Source organism: Scleropages formosus, chromosome 4 (assembly GCF_900964775.1).
Source record: "Scleropages formosus chromosome 4, fSclFor1.1, whole genome shotgun sequence".
NCBI classification, from domain to species: domain Eukaryota; kingdom Metazoa; phylum Chordata; class Actinopteri; order Osteoglossiformes; family Osteoglossidae; genus Scleropages; species Scleropages formosus.
In genome coordinates, this window is record NC_041809.1 from 18,645,442 (window position 1) to 18,664,871 (window position 19,430).

The following is a 19,430-nucleotide window of genomic DNA, read 5'->3' on the forward strand; positions in this document are numbered from 1 at the left end:
TCCAATTTTCCAATTTAAGCCTTGTCCCACATGAAAAATGGTTTTCAATGAAGAATTGTAATGAAAATGTGATTTAGTCGAGGGCTAGGCTTAATTTCTGTCCAGATCAGCTGAAAAATTTGGAGGAAACTATATCACAATTATAAATGAAGCTACATAAATGAGTAAGATGAAGCTGAGGACCAGTTATCAATATATGTCAACCATGAAAGAGACCTGGCAATCAGTACCTTAATAGTGCAGTTTTAAGGCTATCTATCTATCTATCTATCTATCTATCTATCTATCTATCTATCTATCCATGTTTGTATGGGTTTCCCCTGGGTGCTCTTTTTTCCTCCCACTGTCCAAAGATATGCTGTCGAGCTGAACTGATGATACTGAAATGAAGATATGTGTGAAAGTGTGCAGCTTCCCTGCAATGGATTAATATCCTGTCCAAGGTGTACCCCCCTCCTGACCTTGCGCTCAGTGATTCTGGGATAGGCTCAGGACCTCTGTGACCCCAACTCGGACAACTAATTAAAGTGAGTGAGTGAAAATAAAAATAAATACATTTCTCTGTCCTTGAAAGATGTGCTTTGTTAGCTGCACTATAAGTGCTTCAATAAAAAATAAAGCCATTGTCAAAGGTATTCAAAGACCAGGCCTTGGTTTTTATTAATTGCTTGTTCTTTATTTGGTTTCTTTCATTGTTTGGTCCACTCCTTGTATAGAACCCATAGGGGAAAACTGTAATACAACAAAGCATTCTGTTCTGTATTACCGGGAAAAAGGAAAAAAACACATGGATCCATGGCCTTATCTGTTGTTTTGTTTTCTGAAACACAATCATGCTGCTATGTCCCCATAGTGATCTAAATTTTTTTACCGACTGATTTTACTCACTTTTTCTGACTGGCTCTTTTATGTTTAAAACACCAGGTGAATTAAGAGCCGAGGCAGATTAATCCTAGGACTTCCCAATTTGAGAGGACTGGATTTATCAGCCTGTAATGTGATCAACAGAAGGGAGTGCAAGTAGACTGCAGTGCAGATCTAAGCTATCATATCATTAGAAAGCTAATTGCTTTTTCCCAGTCATAGCAGTTTTATTGCAGCTGGCATGGTTAGGTGTCATTAATGCACCCTAATGGTTTCCTATATTTAATGTATCTAGTACATTTCATATGCTATCAGAAATTATAAACATGGTTGGAAGTTTCCCTTGCTGGGCAGGATTGGTGTTCAAACTGTAAATATTTCCTCCGTCCTTCATAGCAAAATGCAAAAAGTCATGTTAAACCTAGCGGTCTCTTCAGTCTGTATAACATCCTGTAATATTTATTTTCTACAAGGAAGCTTTTAGCAGTATAATCTCGCTGAAAGTTCATTCTTGCCCTCGAACGTTAGAGCACATCAGAAATGATCAAAACCTGATATCTGCTGGACAGAAGCATTGAGTCAGGAGTGTCTGATGCTGAACCACTATAAAATGGGCCAATAGATTGCCAGAGGCAAGGCTGAGGGGGCAAAATAAATAAAACAAAAACAAATTCATCAGGCTGTGTGTTACCAGTCCATCTCGGTCATTTTTATCTTTACTGTTTTTTGCATTTGTTTGCTGCTAATGATTGATGACAGAGATTGATAAGAGTGCTTCACCCGCAAAAATTCTCCTTGCAAAAACAAATCACTGTGTTCGCTTAACTATGAAACAAATTTGAGAAATAAAACGTCCTGACAGGCTAATTTATTAATAAAGAATTTTACATGTTACCTTACATTTCAAAACAACAGAAGGTGGTTGGTAAGTTTAGAACACAAAAAGCTGGAAAAATGATTGGAGCATGTTATACATATATACACACACACACACACACACACACACACACACACACACACACACAGAGTCTGAAACCACCTGCCCCAAGCAGGGGTCATGGCAAACCGGAGCCTAATCCGGTAACACAGGGCACAAGGCTGGATGGGAAGGGGGCACACCCAGGACGGAACGCCAGTCCATCGCAAGGCACCCCAAGCAGAACTGAAACCCCAGACCTGCCAGAGAGCGGGACCTGGCCAAACCCACTGTGCTACCACTACCCCCTGTGTGTGTGTGTGTGTGTGTGTGTGTACATATATATATTTTTTTACTGACTTGTGTGACCATTATATTACAAGGAGTAAATGAAAAAAACCACTGACCTGGCTCTGAAGATGACATAAAGAGAGTATGCAGCATTCATGTCTTAAAAAGAACTTTGTGTAACGATGCAATTAAAATAGCATTTAGGTAATTATCTGTGAAATAGCAGACTAATAAATTAAAAGCTGGACATTAATGGTTTAATGAAGCTAATGGGCTGTCAGAATGCATTCGAGTGTCCAAGCATCCGTCCACATTGGTATGACTCTTATTTGTATCAAACCAGGTGTCCCTGTCCCCAAAGAACAATAAAACAAGGAACAGAAAATAATAACTTTGCAGGATTGCAATCTTTCCTGGATTCAAGCAAAACTGCTATCACAAAATTTTCTCTTACAATTACACATAAAACCCTGCACTTAAGAGGCTCTTGAGAGAAGGAGGCATATGGGCTGACACAATAAATTATCGCTGCTGCTGCTGGTTCTCCTGCTTTCATTGTGACAAGCTGGTGCCTCAGAAACACATGACTTAGCAGGGCCAGAATTAAAAGGTTTATGACCTCTGGCTTTCATAGTGTTTATTTACAAATGGTTATATTTTTTGATTTAGCAGTTTGTAAAGAATACATTGCAATCACTCACAAAAAACGCTACTTATGCGCGAATGTGAAATATTTTGGACAATTATGGTTTTTTTGGGGGTGCAGAATGGTATTATCATTGTCGTGATGTTTTTTATTATTATCTGTATGCAAGTGTCTCATTCCATCCGTTCCATGATTTGAATCCCATTTTCAAATGAAACCAATGGTTCAAATGTTTATTTATGTCCAATTTTATATCTAAATGTATATTTTATATCTGAATATGATTCTGGGTCAAATGTAATTTAGAATAGGGCATTCTGAGATTAACTTGCAATCTGAGCGCAAACGGCAGAGCAATTGAAAGCTTTAGGGAGGAATTCGTCATTGAAGAATAAATGTCTGTCAGTGTTGTTTGCTCTCAGGTACAGTCTTTTTATTTTCCAGTTCCTACCTAAATGTTACTCTAATGGAAGTAATACCTTGAGATAAGAAAATCAGTCCCATGTGTCAACAAAACATTAGCTGAATTAATTAATTTATTTATGTATGTATGTGTGTGTGTATGTATGTATGTATGTATGTTTAAATCGCTGGAGATCATGCGGTGGTTGAGGACCTGCATGTTAGCCTGAAAGGTTGTAGGTTTGAATCCCCAGAAGGGATTCTGCTATAACAGTCACACACATGGCTGGGTAAAAGACATGTTCAGTAATAAATGTCCATCCTTAAGGCAGCCCATTGGTTTTGCTTTTCTCCCCACTGGAGAGATTACCCCTAAGAAAGCAATTAATAAAAACCTCTGAAACCCACATCCCCTCAGCCCATCCCTCACTGCATAGCTCCTCACAGCCCTTTTCATCATTTTTTATTTATTTTCCAGCTATGTGTTTTCTTATTTAATCAATGCTTACTTTCACCATTATATTGGGTGCTTAACATACAGACACAATTTGGGCTCTAAGTCGTTCCTAACTCCATTTGCTCATAATTCTAAAGTCACCTTTCTTATTAGGTTGCAATTAAAACACTTAATAATACATATAACCCTCCACTTATTAACAGGTTACCTTATGTAAAACCCTCAAAAACTACAATAAATGCATATAGCTGATGCATTTCTGGCAATGTTGCAATGTTAAGCTACTTACAATTATTCACCTATTTATATAGGCAGGTAGTTTTTTACTAGAGCACCTTATGGCAAGTGACTTGTTCAGGCAATTAAAACAAGAGTTATGATTCAAGCCTGTGACCTTTGAGTCCCCAGAGGAACAGTTCTAACTACTATGCTATCTGCTAACCACACTTTCATGTACACACACAGTCTGAAACCGCTTGACCCAAGTGGGGTTGTGGCGAGCCAGAGGCTAACCTGGCAACAGAGGGTTTAAGGCTGAAGGGGGAGGGGACACACCCAGGACAGGACACCAGTCTGTCACAAGGCACCCCAAGCAGGACTCGAACCCCAGACCCACCAGAGAGCAGGACCCGGCCAAGCCCGGTCTGCCACCACAACCCACTTTCCGCTATATTTTTGTATTTAATATTATTAGTACATTTGATTGGCGCAATGGTTTGGTAAAAGCAACATATCATTTTTGAGTACAATACGAATTATGGTGATATGGTATATTGTCTTTTCCCTGTTTTTTCAGCACCATAGACTAGGCAGAGGTAGCTGAAATTTACCATAGCAAGTAACTGAAGAGTTGTACTTCTGTACTGTTGGGTTCTCCAAAAACATTTTAAGATTTTAATATCGACATTAGATACTATGTCTTATCAGAATGTAGATATTAAAATCCCAATTTCATCATTTACTTGATAAAGTAAGATTTCCCTTGTCTTTCATTAGCCAGCTTCTGTTCTTTGTCTAAAAAAAAAAAATTAGCCTACTGAAATCTAAGGTATTAGTATGGATTGAGAGTAAATTCCTTTTAGATGGATTTCTCTCAAAGTAGATGTATAGAGTGCAAATCTACAAATGAAAAGGGAATAAAATTTGTTACCTAAGTATCTTGAACTGATATCAAAGCTTTGGCTGCTGTGCTGGTAATGTGGTTGTTAGATTTTCAACAATCTACTGATACCGAGCATGTAATATCCAGATTTTTAATGAGATTCCGTGTTTTGTTTTCTTGCATTTTGCTGATTTTAAATGAACAGGAAGAGGATTTGTTTACTCTGCGGATACATTTTCTTGATGAGCTTGCTCTTACTTTAGAGATTTATTATATTTTTCATGCCAGGATGCGGTGCTGCTTGCGAGCCGCGAAGCCCTGTCTGATTGACCTTTTCCTCAGTAAAATACCTTGAATCTCCGAGATGAACTCAGCCATGCACATCTACCTGCACACTGGCATTTCCTTTAATAAGCTGTCCAGACAACATGCAATTCATCCTCCCTTGTGCAACAATATCCACCACTGAACACACACACACACACACACACACACACACACACACACACACACACACACACACACACGCAAATGCAAATGCAAGTGAAGTAAACATTTCTATACTGAGAAAAGACAAAAAACAGATTTAGGCTGATCACCAAAGCTAATTTCAGTCTCAAAAACTAGGTAAGGCTCAAAGTTGCAAGATTTTGCTTGGCATTTTTACAACATAGTATAACACCTCTATAGGTTTACCTGCATACTCTACTGGTGAACAGGAGGAGCCCGATGCTCCCTAGTGAAGTTGACATCTGTTGTCTGTCTAACTTCAGCCATCAGGCTCATTTTTCTTCCACCCTTCCTTTCTTTTCCTTTTACCTTAAAAAATCCCCCATGAAATCCCTCTATAGACTGATATATGGTACCAGAGCAACATCACAACTCCACCATTAAGGGTCTAACTTCTGTTTTGCCTTTGAGAAGTCTTCTTCTGTGTTTGGGCTTCCTGCGGTGCTACATATTCATCCTCAGTTTAGAATATATGCAGTTTGATTGATTTGTATACAATGCTTTACTAATTTTTAACTACTTATTAATACTTATTCATGTGGCTGACACTTTCCTCCAAAGCAACTTGCAATGATTCATCTGTCTGTACAGCTGTGTGATTTTTCTATTTTTACTGGAGTAATGCACGGTGAGCACCTTGCTCAAAGGTACTGCAGCAGAAGTGCCATTTGAACCTGGTTCCTTCATGTCTAAACTAGGTGCTCTAACCACTCCACTTCCCACTATACCTAGCAACCACTTAAAAGAAAGCATACTAATTGGATCTTTCCACAACCTGGAAAACTTCATGGTGCTTCTATTTTGGTGGTATACTTTTTCTGTTTGTCAAACACACACAACCTTGCTAATTTATTATTTTTATTTGCAAGACAAGGCTCACACTCCATAACTTCGACACAGTACAAAACAAAAAAAAAAAATGAAAGGCCAACAATGCAAAAAATGTTACATCATACTGTTTCTGCCATATAATTACCACATCTGAAATTCATAGAAAGTAACTTCCTAAATTTCTGTATTCCGTAATCTAGTCTCAGTGAATTGCAAATGTAGACCAGGATGTTGCAAGGTATCTAACAGACTCAGAATATAGAGGCACCCATTGATTTACGAACTCTTTATTTGAAACTTCGACATAACAGCTTTTGGCTTTTGACTATCAAAACAAAAAATCAGTATAAAGAAACTTATCCAAAGTCTCTACAAAAAGTGACATTTGCACATCGTGTGAGTAAAGTGCAAGTGCAGTAATGCACAGTAGTTGGTGCGTCTGCATTCAGATCCCTCTGTCTGTTGGTGTTAGAAATGTGAGCATGTTGCTTTAAGAGAGCTCTGCATTATGGGAAATGTATGAAATTCCTCCGGAGTGTCCGTCAGTCATATTAGGTGTTATTTACGAGACAGCGGAGCAATTAGCAGGAAAAGCTTAGCTTTAGCTTTAGCTTAGGTGAACTGCGAAAACCATCTAGGCCTAGACAAGAACAAATTTAATTAACCATTTGATCTGGCAATTTACTGCAAATTAAAACATCCCAGAATGTGCTATATCATTACAAAAAGCAATGAGTATTTAGATTACGTGACTGATATGATTTTCACGCTTCCTTGTTGTTAAAGTGGCCCACTTGAGAGTCTTTTGAGTGCTTTGTAAATGCATTTTACCCTTACAAGTTACTTTTTGTAGAGCACATATACTGAGATTTAGGAACACAAAATCTTTTGGCAGTGCTATAACTTCATGTGGCCATGGGAAGCTGGGTGAAGCTACAATATAATAGTTGTTTGGCAGAATATGATTCTTCTACCATCTCCTTCTATGAGCGGTACACTGCTCTGTTGTAAAAAGTCCAAGGGGCACAATTACCAGTGGGACTGGGCAAGCACACGTCAGTGGCGAGAAGAAAAATGGCGTTAAATCTGCCTCATTTGTCTTACCTCTCAAAGACTTTCTGAAGCTTGACACATCGCTGTGAAAAGTAAGAAAAGCAGACCCAACTACTCTGTTTTAATTATATTTCACTACATAACTAAACAGTATGAGGTGCGATGTTTTTTTTTTTTTTTTTTTTTTTTGTTTTTTGGAGCATCATTATCATTTTTAATTTAGTGCATATCTTCTCATCTCAGGCAGCTTTTGACCCACTTTTACAGCTGGTTATTTTTACATCTTCAGCTGTAGTACAGGAAACTGTGTGTTACAAGTCTGTGTCCTTAACTGCTACAACCTTCAAAGTTTAAACATGACACCTGTTTTTTTTTGCCTAAACTCCCAGTTCCTGGATTAATACAACATATTGCAGTCTGCTTTTATATGAATAAGACATAGAGCACTGACAACAATGTAAAAAGAAACACACGTCCAGTCATTCACGGATCAGTAAATAATTTGCAAAAAACTTTTGTGACTGATTTTCACATAAGTTGAGCATCATTCATGTTCCTTCATTTCATTGAACCTTAAATTCTTTTTGTGGATTTCCTGCGAAAATTTGGATCACAGAATAATGCACTAGAAGGTAGGGTTATTGGAAAACTGATGCACAATTTTAAGACACCATTTGTACATAAGCACTGATTTTCCATGCAAACCTGTGACCTCCTGGTGAGCAAACACAAATGTACATATAGTTATTGACTGATCACATAACAGATTTTTCCACATAATTCTATATGCATTTCCATTTTTTTCCAAATAGTCAAACATTTTTCAGTTTATTTTTTTATTAACATTTCTGTTTTCTGAAAAATTCTCCTTACGGCACATGCTTTGTGTACCCAGCTGATAGATGGCAGTAACCACCACCCAACAGAATACAAGTGTGGTACCAGATGAATTCCCCTAAGTTCTACAGAGTTTACAGGTTACATCTGCTGGTCATGAGAACTGTTAATCAGTAACATGATGGCAAATGTTGAACATTTATTGGGTGAATCATTCAAAAATTTCCATTCAATAGGAGATAGTGGAGACAACTTATTTTAATTTTCATTTTAAATTTATAATCATTGTCTTGCTCAAGGGTTCTCATCCTGAATTGTTCTAATAATAAAAATAACTCAGCTCTGTAAATTGGTAGATACAGTCATACTTTGTAATATGCCCACTCTGGTTATGAGAATTGACTTCATGAGGAGCATCATTTAATACCCCTACTTCATGGTACAAGGTATTTCTTTGTATTTACAAGGGTTGAATTTAGATTTTGTGTGCCTCGTGGTTATATATTCCGTAAGATCTGTATCTGTCTTCAATATTGGAAATACTTGAGTAATAAGTGTTTATAGACGCTTTTGTTCTGACCAGTGTATTTCACATTCTTTTATGTCAGGCAAGCTTTGCATTGCATGTTTACTTTTTAGCTAGCTGGGGTATTGCTATCTTTTTCTTGCCATACTCATTATGAATATATAATTACAAAATTATATTGGCTAATATTGTCTGTATTACGGTATCTTCATGATACCCGGCAACACAGGGTACAAGGCTCGGGGGCGACAGGACACACCCAGGACAGGCGAGTAGTCTGACACAAGGCACCCCATGCAGGACTCGAACCCAAGATCTGCCAGAAAGTAGGACCCCGCTAAACCCACTGTGCCACTGCGGCCTCTATTGGTAACTGATACTAACTACTGAAATAGTTGTGCTCATTTTAATAGGGTTTAGTGATACAATATTGTCCTGTTAATGACATAAAACTGTTTACCATTGAAATCAATGGTTATTAAATCCTTGATTTATGAGAATTCATCTTCTTACTGGTCTTTCAGGAGCACATTACCTTTTAAAGGTAGGGAAAGCCTGTAAGTATTTTAATGTACAAAATTTCACATAAAAATGTAGTCAAATGTTCCAAAATTTATAAAATATTAGAATGAAAATCTGAAACTAATTTTAATTACAGCTATATCTCAGATGTTCGTGTAACCAAGCCCATAAATATATTGAGGAACACCTGTATTATGAGGCTTATAACTTTCATAGCAATACATCTGCCAGCTTTATTCATTTTAGGTGCTGTTTTAGAAAGACTACAAAATTAATTATTGAATTGTTCCATACATCTGACTGGATATCTTCTGGGCTAAACCGGAATTGATAGTTAATATCAAAATATAAGCACTCCTTCAAGCAGTTTCAATTTCATTAATGTCTACTGCAAAAATGAGTTAAAGGCCAAAAAGAAAGATTTATTATTGCTATCAAGACGAGGTCAAAGTAAATCAACACTGTTACTCTTTCATTTGAGGACCTCTGGAATGGTCGCACCCGAAGGATCAGTAAAGGTATATCATCATACTATAACCCGGCAGTGGAGACTGGCCTAAATAACTTTACAGCACTTTGTACATCTGTGTTTAAATTTAGGATATCAAGAAAGAAGCACAATAAACTGTTCTTCTTGGAGTTTTCATTTAGCTTTTAAATCCAAACATGCACTTTCACATCACATCACATTAATTTTTATGAATGAATCAAAGAAATTAGGTTTACTGATCAACTAAGGTCGATGGAATTAATTTAATTTAATGATCAATTAAGGTAAATGAAATTTTTGATAACATCAGTTTGTATCAATGAATGAAGAAGAAAATGCAATTTAGTAAGATACCCAGAATCCTTTCGTTATCAAGAACAGATATGACGAGACGAGGAGTTAACGTGGGTGTGGAACTGCTCTTTTGGAGTGTCATATTATTCCTCTACAAGAAAGTTTTAATTCAACCTGATTGATGGTGGCAGGAATCAGTGCCGTAGGCATCTCTCCAGACACAACTGCAACACTCCATGAGCTGAAGTCTTCAGAGTAGTAGGGCTAAGCTCAATGCCCTTCAAAGCACCGGGTGCTCAGCACGGCGCAGTATTTGCCTGGAGGACATCCCTTCTAGCAGAGGAGAAGCCCACACTGAATTATGGGTTGCAGATGATCGCTTGGAGGAGCAGCCTAGTGCAGCACACTAACCTCATTGTCAAGTGGAATCAGGGAACTCATTTTAAAATGCTATGCACCTGCCTAAGATTTCTGATGCTAAATCCAGCCACTAGGCTGCAGTTATAGGCAGAGAAGTTGTCAAACATATATGTAATTCAGTTCTTTAATGAACTGAAAAAATAACTTCTAACCTTTGTGTTTTCTGAGGTGCTTGGAAAGAAATAATTTTTATAGGTTTGTTATTATTCCTTTTTCTTGGTTCATCTGGTTAAAGTAAGTCATACTAACTATAAAAATAATTCATTTTAACATTCCAGAAGCAAGGGCTGGTTATCACCCTCAGCCTTCTACCAAATGCGTCTGGAATGGGCTTCTGTTCACTGGGTCCCTGCTCAGGACAAGTGGTTTCTGAAATTGGATGGATGGGTTGGTTATCACGGATTATTCCAATAAGGAAACGAAGAAATCCTGAAATTATGCTGAATCTATACAAATGGGCTGTTCATAATCAAAAGTTTATGGTGCACAGCCTGAACTGTGGAACCACTGCAATGGGACTGAAAGTGTCTCAGCAACAGAACTCATCTGACATCAACCCAAGCCTGGATGGAGAACTTGCTGTGGCAGCCAAGCTATCTCCTTTAGCTGGCCACCAAACAAACAATCATTACCAAGCTCTAATTATCAATCTATGATTATTGCATCTCAGCAGTTACGACACGTGTTATGTAAAGAAAGCAACCGGCTTGGATGAACACTGAAGGAGCCAGATATATTGTGTTCCCTCAAGTGGGATACAAAACCGAAAATGACTAAATTAATGCCGCAGTTTTGTGTAAAAGAAAAGCCTGGCTGTGGTAAAGTGGGAGCGCTCCTACGCTGTGTTGGCGGGACACAGACAGCATGTGTCTACAAGTACTTGTTACTGAATTCATGACACTTTAAAAAGGATATAAATAAAAATGCAGGCGTGGTATGAAGCCAAGGAAGTGCGGATGGTTTACGCCGAAAGTAGAGAGGAATATTTGTGTCGCCACGTTTCTATTCAGGAAATCGTGCAGAGATATGTTGGCGTTGAATGGTGGTGAATGAAATGTTGGAAATAGAGAAGGGAAAGTTCCCTCAGCATATAACATTCAGCGTTTTTCCTCACTCGAAAATAATCCCATCCAGGGTGCATTTTATAGGCTAGTATCCTGCCTGAGTGCTTTTGTCACAGGCCCAGCGACAGACAGAGTATCAGCTCATTAATTTTCATTGAGTGAGCCAGTGCTGTTTACAGAAAAGTGCTAAATTTGTTGTAAATGTTATGCATTAAATTATGCGCCCTGACCTGCTGATTTGGAAGCTCGTCGACTTGAATGAGGAGTGGAACGCGGAAAGAGCAATATTTCAGTGTAGCAACACGGAATTACTTGTGATATCACATCAATCTAGTTGTAGACTATTTGTGTGATTAAAAATCTAAACTTACTTCTGAAACCGTGATATACTAATTTTTAAATTTAATTTTAAAGTTGTGCATATGTATGAATATTACTAAATAATATATATATATTTTTTTTGTAGAATAAAACATGCATTTCAGAAAGAACGTTTGCATTCCTTGCAAAGAAAATTGACTGAACGATACCAACGAATAAAAAAATGCATTATATATTTTATGTAACTATTGTTTAAATCATTTCTCAAGCTGGCCAGTGAAAAATTAGTTGTCTGACTCTCTACTCATTATGTACATAATTCCAGGGGCTCTATCCATTGCAGTGTCAGGCAGTTGTGTGGAGTTTAGACTTATGACATTATTTTACCATTTGCTTTCACTGATAAGCCCACTTATTCAGTCCATGCTTGGTGGAGAGCAGCTTTCGAATCATTACGTTAGAAATATACCCTTCCTGGCCTTCAATAACAAAGGCAGGTACCCAGAATTGAGCATCACCTTTAGGATGAAGAAAAGCAGCTTTTAGTTCCCACCCCTTAATAAGACATGACTTTTTCACCCAGTATTGATGTTGCTCATTTTACAAGCCAGGATTTCCACAGTCTCCTATTTAAAGATGAAATGAAGGACTGATTTGTCTGATACAGCACACCCCTGACCTGGGCCAATCAACATGGCCACCACACCTTTTGAAATTTGGCATATCGATGCGATTACGTATTGTTGCATATCACACTGTGCGTGTAGTTTTAAACGCAAAACCAATTTTCTCTTCATGTCTGCAAGCTGTAAACATGGCCTTCCTTGGAGACTACTGCTATCCCACCGCGCACTGGAAAGCATCCTTGTTTATAATAACAGCTTCAGAAAAATCAATACTCAGGGAAGGAAGATAACATCCATCGAAATTTTTTTTTTTTTTTTTTTGAAAGCAGTTCAATCAAAGATGGACTTAGTTTGACCCCAGTACTAATCAGCAAAGCTTGAATTTCAGGTGTCCTAAAAATGTTTAGTTTGAATTTTTAAATGCTATGGAAATGTTATCGCCATTCCATCTGGGGTCATTTTTAGAAGTTTTTTGCTAATTTAAAAGTTTTTTGTTAATATTTCATCATCTTTTAACTGGAACTGAAGATGTATGCCATGCAAACTTGTCAAACATCCTCTGACTTTCAGGGTTTCTTTCAACAAAACAGCAACCACTTTTGGCTCTTTTACACATGCACACACACACTGTCTGAAACCACCTATCCCAAGCACGGTCGGAGCAGGCCGGAGCCAAACCCGGCAACACAGGGCGTAAGGGAAACACCCAGGACGGGACGCCAGTACGTCGCAAGGCACCCCAAGAGGGACTCGAACCCCAGACCCACCAGAGAGGAGGCACAGGCCAAACCCCCCACACCACCGCACCCCCTCTTTCACACATGCTGCAGATTAAAAAAAGAAATTACATAACAGATTACATATTACAAAAGAGTAATGCTGTTATGTACTGTACATATTACGTATTTACATAAAGCGACTCCAGTAAACCAGGAAGAATTTGGGTGGGTAGCTGCATACAGATGTACTGTGAGTGCAATACGAAAACACATGCCTATATGTCTTATCGAAGATAGAGCCCAAAGCGCTTAGGATTATTGTTTAGGTTGGGGTTATTTATAGAATATTTTGCTTTGGTGAATTTTATCTAGCTCTTATTCATCTTTATTATTAATGCCACAGTTATAACTAGCACCATTATAGATTATTTGCTTAATTTCCTGATGCTTTAGGAATTAAAGAATTTAAGGAAATGGACTCCTTGTTATTTGTGTTAGACTACCCCTCTGTTATCAAGCTCCAAATGCAGACAGCTCTAGCTGTGATGACCGACGGTTTCCTTTGGCACTTTACACTTACATTAGTGTGGAAATCAAAAAGCACTTTTAGTCCACTCCAAAAAGTCATTATTTATTGAATTTTAAGCCACACTCAGGTCATCTCAAAGCATCACACTTTACTAACGCCCTTTCAGACTTGTCAAAGCCTGGTTCAAATTTCGAGACAAATTAAATTGCATGGGATCATGCCCATTCACTAGGAGGGGAAAATTAAACTAGGTCACACTGACATGTGACACATGGTATAAGTGACTAAAGGCACTCTGAAGTATAGGCTCCTTTTATACTTTGACCTTTTTACAGTAAAATGTAGTCTCATTAGGCTTCCTTTATGTTACTGTTTCAAGTGATCTTAGAACATACATGTCATTCCTGACTTTCTTCACTTCAATAATTCTGGTATCTAAGTGCACTGTTAAAAGAAGGTGTCTTAATATCCTATTTCAACTTGTAACTAAGCACTAACTAACAACTAAAGAAGGAATGCAGTATATAAAACACATATTGTATTCATAGAAAAGTACATATATTTCATAACATAAATTATATAATAAAAAATACATTTTTATTAATAAGAATTCACATGACGTGTTTAAAATACATGCATTTTGTTTCATCAGTCTATGGTCCATCGCCTAGTTTATTCCATGCAATATATGGTATATGGTGTATATGGCAGCATGGTGGTACCGTGAGTAGAACAGCATCCTTTGGAGGATGGAAGAGAACATGGTTTGATGCCCACTCAGTCTGTGCGGGATTCCTTTGGGTGCTCTGGTTTCCTCCCACAGTCCAAAGACATGCAATAAATCAAAATTGTGATCTGGTTTCATTTTTTCCCCTTCTCTTTCAAACGTAATAACTTTTGTTAGTATGTTGCCATATGAGGCTTCAAGCCTCGGATGCTTACATGAGACCCTAAGAGCCTATTGAAACATTCAGAGTACCGCCTTCATGTCGGAGCATAACAGGGTTATCTTTTGAAAACGGACTAAGAGCCCACATACAGCTGCTCACTGTGATTGGCTGAAGGTCACTTTGTTAAACCAGGGGAAAATCCCAAATGCAATTTTCTCCTTCCAATCTGAACTTATTAAAACTGCCAAAGAGTGTGACTTGATTTCTGAATAAATATGTTAATTTCACAAATTTGCACATACCTATTTATTTATCCAAGTCTTTTAATATTCATTACGATCCTTCCATTGTGGGGTATGTGCAAGCACAACACCTGTGAGCGAGGGGCCAGTATCCCCACGGGGAGCCCAAAAGATTGTGTTTCTCTCTACAAAAGCACCTGATTTTTTCCGCCAGAGGAATCGGCCCTCCCTCCAAGCAGCCCTGCAGAGGAACTGGCACCTGTCCACGCTATCTCACTCGTCCTTCTGTGGCACTAGAAACTGCAAAACAATCCCTATGCTGCCCTCTTACAGTAAGGAGTGCAATCGAATACATTTGGACTTTTACCACTGATAATTTAATAAGGAACAAAGACAAGGGGGAAGGAAACTTTTTTTTTTTTCCACACTTTTAATTTCCTTACCGATGTATTTGCTTCACGAGTTGAAAATTGTTGGCAATGTCAGTGTGAACAGATGGAACATAATGCAGTTATATACATTTTTAAGTACCACCAAATGCCAAAGGCCTGATCAAATTGGTTTGTATTGTTATTAAGCTCATTTAACTGACTCTGCCATTAAATGATTCTCTAGTATGTTCTTGTGCACACACTTTAGAAAGAAATTACGTTGTCAATTTAAAATGGAGTAATTTCTCGGATGTATCCGTAATAATGTAATTAAGCCACTCTAGCTGTACATCATGGCAAAACAATCTCCTTATTATTACATACACTTTTTCATCCCACATGATGAGACAATTCTGAGTGTTAACAAGTCACTTTGAAAGACAGAAAGGGCAGGCAAAACACAAAAACCAGGAATGTTTCCAGTGTCCTTCAAATAGACTAACTTTTTTTCAGAGAAAAATAGCTTTTTTATCACTGTAAATTTACAAAGTAACAAATGACCATACATTTTGCACATGTAGGAACACAGTATAAAGCATATACACTGGCTCCTTGTTTCAAACATTCAAGTCGCATTTTTTTAAAAATGCAAACATTTTCCAGAGTATTTGTTTTTTAATTGCATATCCATGTTCTAATATTTTTTTCTGCTGCAGAGCAAAGTGATCTGCGTTCTGTACCCAGGCAATAGATGGCAATAAGGAGACCTAAAAGAGTATAGGAGCGTAGGACCGCTATCATTCAACACTATCCCGAAACATTTACATGTACGTATTTGGTAGACACCTTTGTCCAAAGTGATGTTCAACTCAGTCAACAGCATCAGTTAAGAATTAAACAGGAATTTGAGAAGAATTATTATTATTACTATTTTAAATACATCAACATTTTAATATAGTTCACAGTTAATGAAAAATTAAAGCTTGTTTTGTTTCTTTCAGCTCTACCCAAGACTTTAACAGAATCTAACCTAACCTGTATAAAAACCAAGGGACATGGAAATTGTCATTGCTATTTTAAGTAAATAAAAAGAAAAAGAAAGTCTTCTAGAGTATTTTTTTTTTTAATTTCAATGCAACAAATAAATCAAAGGAAATCTTTATTACTAAACTTTTATTCATTCTGAATTAGTGGTAAAAGTGACTTTGGATTTAAAAACCAATCAAGCTATAAACAGATTTCCAATCCCTCCGTGTGTGTGTGTGTGTGTGTGTGTGTGTGTGTGTGTGTGTGTGTGTGTGTGTGCGTGTGTGTGCGTGTGTGTGCGTGTGTGTGTGTAAGCGCCATAAAAATTGTGATTAAAGAAATGGGAAGGATTTTCCATAGTTCTTTTAGCCTAGTTTTACTCACTCACTATTGGTAACCACTTGTCCAAGTCCGGGTCCTGAGTCTATCCTGGATGCACAGGGCACAAGGCTACTTAGGGTACACCTTGCTAAAAAAGACACTTTACACAAATAAATCATTTGTCTATATTCACATGAGAATTATTATTACTCCCATCTGTAGGTCTTTAATTTAGAAAAACCTTCAGTATACTAGCTTACCCTGTACATAACACTTCTGCAGTTCAAGACATCTAGATAAGCTTAAGGCATCGACTTTCTTGCGGTATATGTTTGTTTAGTCATTCTTTCTTTGGTTTATTGTTATGATGAGTTATGATGAGCTTTTACTGTTTTGTTATAATTCTTTGTTGTATTGGCTTTGTGTTGTTGTATTGCAGCAAAAAGCAGACAGGTAAGCATGTCATGTGACCTACATCTCCAACACGTAGGTTTCAGCAGCCTGTCTAGACACATTAGGGAAGAGCCAGGTGTCACCCCCTGTACTTTTAGTTTTTTGTTAGAGTAGATTACTCAGGGCGTCCTAGATGCTGAAGACCCTTTTGCTTTGTCTTGTTTCATAGGTTGGGTAGTCTACCAACTTCAGTTAGTTTAGTTTGGTTTTCCTTAGGTCTTTGCTTTGGCACATTTTAGCTCCTTTTTCCCCCGGACAGTGTCTTTGTATTCTGTAAATATTGTAAATAGTCACCTGAATATCTGCACCTATTCACACAGTAAACAGAACTTGCACTTAAGCACTCCCTTGTTGTGCGTGTTTTTTGTTGGCCCCTTGTTACCACTTGTCGCCACTCACCTGATGTTATGCACTAGTCACCCCTAGACACCTAGGGTCGTAACAAATGTAATAAAGCAACACCCCTGCTTTCAAGTAACCTGATCAATTCCCAGCCCTTTAAAGGAGTTGAAGTCACTAGACTGTGGGTTCTTGATCAGCTCTTTACTGCTTTCCCTGTGATTCTCTAGCAGCTCTTGTGTTCACTGACCTGTTTCTCACGTTAGTGTTCTAGTGTGTTTCTGTTCCAGTCCTGAGCTCCTGTTCCATCTACGCCAGTCCATCATGACCCTGTCCAGGTCCTGTGGACCACCCTGTATTTGCCATGCATCTTTCTATTAGCTCTTTCCACCCAACACTAGTTCACTTCCTCTATAACACGCTGTGTCTTTTGTTCCGTGTCCATCGTATCACCCATGCACTTTAATTCCTGGTTAGCACTGTGCACTGTGCATTTACATTTACACTCTGCAGCTGGGATCATTGCATTTTATGTCCTTGTCTGGATGGTACAGTAAAACACGCTCATGTTCGTTTTATGTCCGCACGTTACAATAGTTTTAAGCTAGAGGCCACCATTTTATTTGATTAGAATTTTATCTCATATTATTCCTGCAAAAAGAAAACATCAGTGGCATCTCAGTAATATTGGTCTTTTTGTATGTTAGACTAAACCATTGCTGCCATTGCAGTTATGTCTTTCCTTAAGTATGGCCATACCAAAAACAATAAAAAATGAAATGTACAAATAATGATGGGGCATGAAACACTATTTCACTGCAATATTAAAACTATTAAGCATTCAAAACAATGAAATACTCTTATAATTCTAATAACATTAAAAAAACATGAAAAAATTACAACTGCATTCCAGCCATCGCTAGACAGTTAACTTGGTTTAAACTTTAATTTGCTCCATGTCTGTCCATAATGTAATGGTCTGAGATTAAAAATGAGAGCAGAATAGCGAAAAGTTGAATTTGTGACCTGCAATTGCACTTACAAATATCTTCAGTATGTCATATATGTATTCCCCCAAGACCTCCAGAGATTAACATTTTCTAACCATGAAGTGATTTAACCAGATGTGATGACAAATGACACTGAGGAAAAGATGTGAAGTCCTTTTCATCCTTCAATGTCAGAAAGTTTTGCTGGAGTAGCAAAAATAAGAATAAAAAAAAACTGCAGTGGACAGAAAAATCTGTACAATATGTACCACTTCCTATACATGGCCCCATATCTATATATAGGATTTATTCAGTGAACATCCTGGTATTATTACCTTCCTTAACTATCTGTCATTTTTATTTAGCACCATTTTGTATTGTTTTGTAGTACTACGAAGAATGGAATGAGAGATGTAGTAATTCGAACTTGATGGTAGATATGATATGGCTGAGGTAGACACAAGTCCACACTGCAATAAAACTCCTGTTGTAACCAATGACAAAATTCTCTGTTACTCTATTACTATTTTTACTACAGTGTACAAAGCATATTTAGGCACAGTAGTGTGTGAAGACTACCATATGTGTGCTGTCCCTAGCTATAGTTGAAGGATGATGGAACATATTACAAATTTAAGTTATAGAAGAATACATTTCTTGGTTTTACCATGATAAATTTCACAAGGGCAAAGTGACAGTTTATCAGCATTATGACATACTTTGTTATATATAATATACTATATGTATGTGATATATGTTATATTGTTGGGCAGAAATATGTAGTTTCGTGCATGGGTTTGGATCTAGGTTTGAATCCAGCTCCATCTGTGTGGATTTTGTATGTTCTCCTTGTATTAGGTTTCCTGCAAGTGCTCTGGTTGCCTCTAATAGTCCAGATACGTGTTTCGGGTGCGCTAACAGAACTAAATAAACTATTGTGTATGTATTTGACTGAATTTGTTTGGGTGAGGGGGGCGTGGTGGCGCAGTGGGTTCGGCCAGGTCCTGCTCTTTGCCGCGTTTGGGGTTCGAGTCCTGCTTGGGGCGCCTTGGGGCAGGCTGGTGTCCCATCCGGGGTGTGTCCCCTTCCCTTCCAGCCTTGTGCCCTGTGTTGCCGGGTTAGGCCCCGGTTTGCCACGACCCCGCTTGGGACAAACGATTTCAGACAGTATTTGTGTGATTGCTCTCCACTGGACTAGTATCCCGTCCCGAATGTAACATGTTTCACATCCTGTGCTTCTTGGACAAACATATAACCACCACAACCCCTCATTGGACAGGTGATGGTTGGGTATTGTATTATTGCATTTCATCATGCTGATATAATGTTAGAAATGTAAAACGATTAGTTTAAACCCTGCAGTTAAATGAAGGTGTACA

General features: G+C 38.0%; 1 protein-coding gene across 1 annotated transcript in view; it reads right to left on the reverse strand.

The window, feature by feature from the left end:
- The window catches only part of opcml (opioid binding protein/cell adhesion molecule-like), a 275,155-nt gene that overhangs the window by 139,225 nt on the left and 116,500 nt on the right, over window positions 1-19,430 (reverse strand). The window lies entirely within an intron of this gene.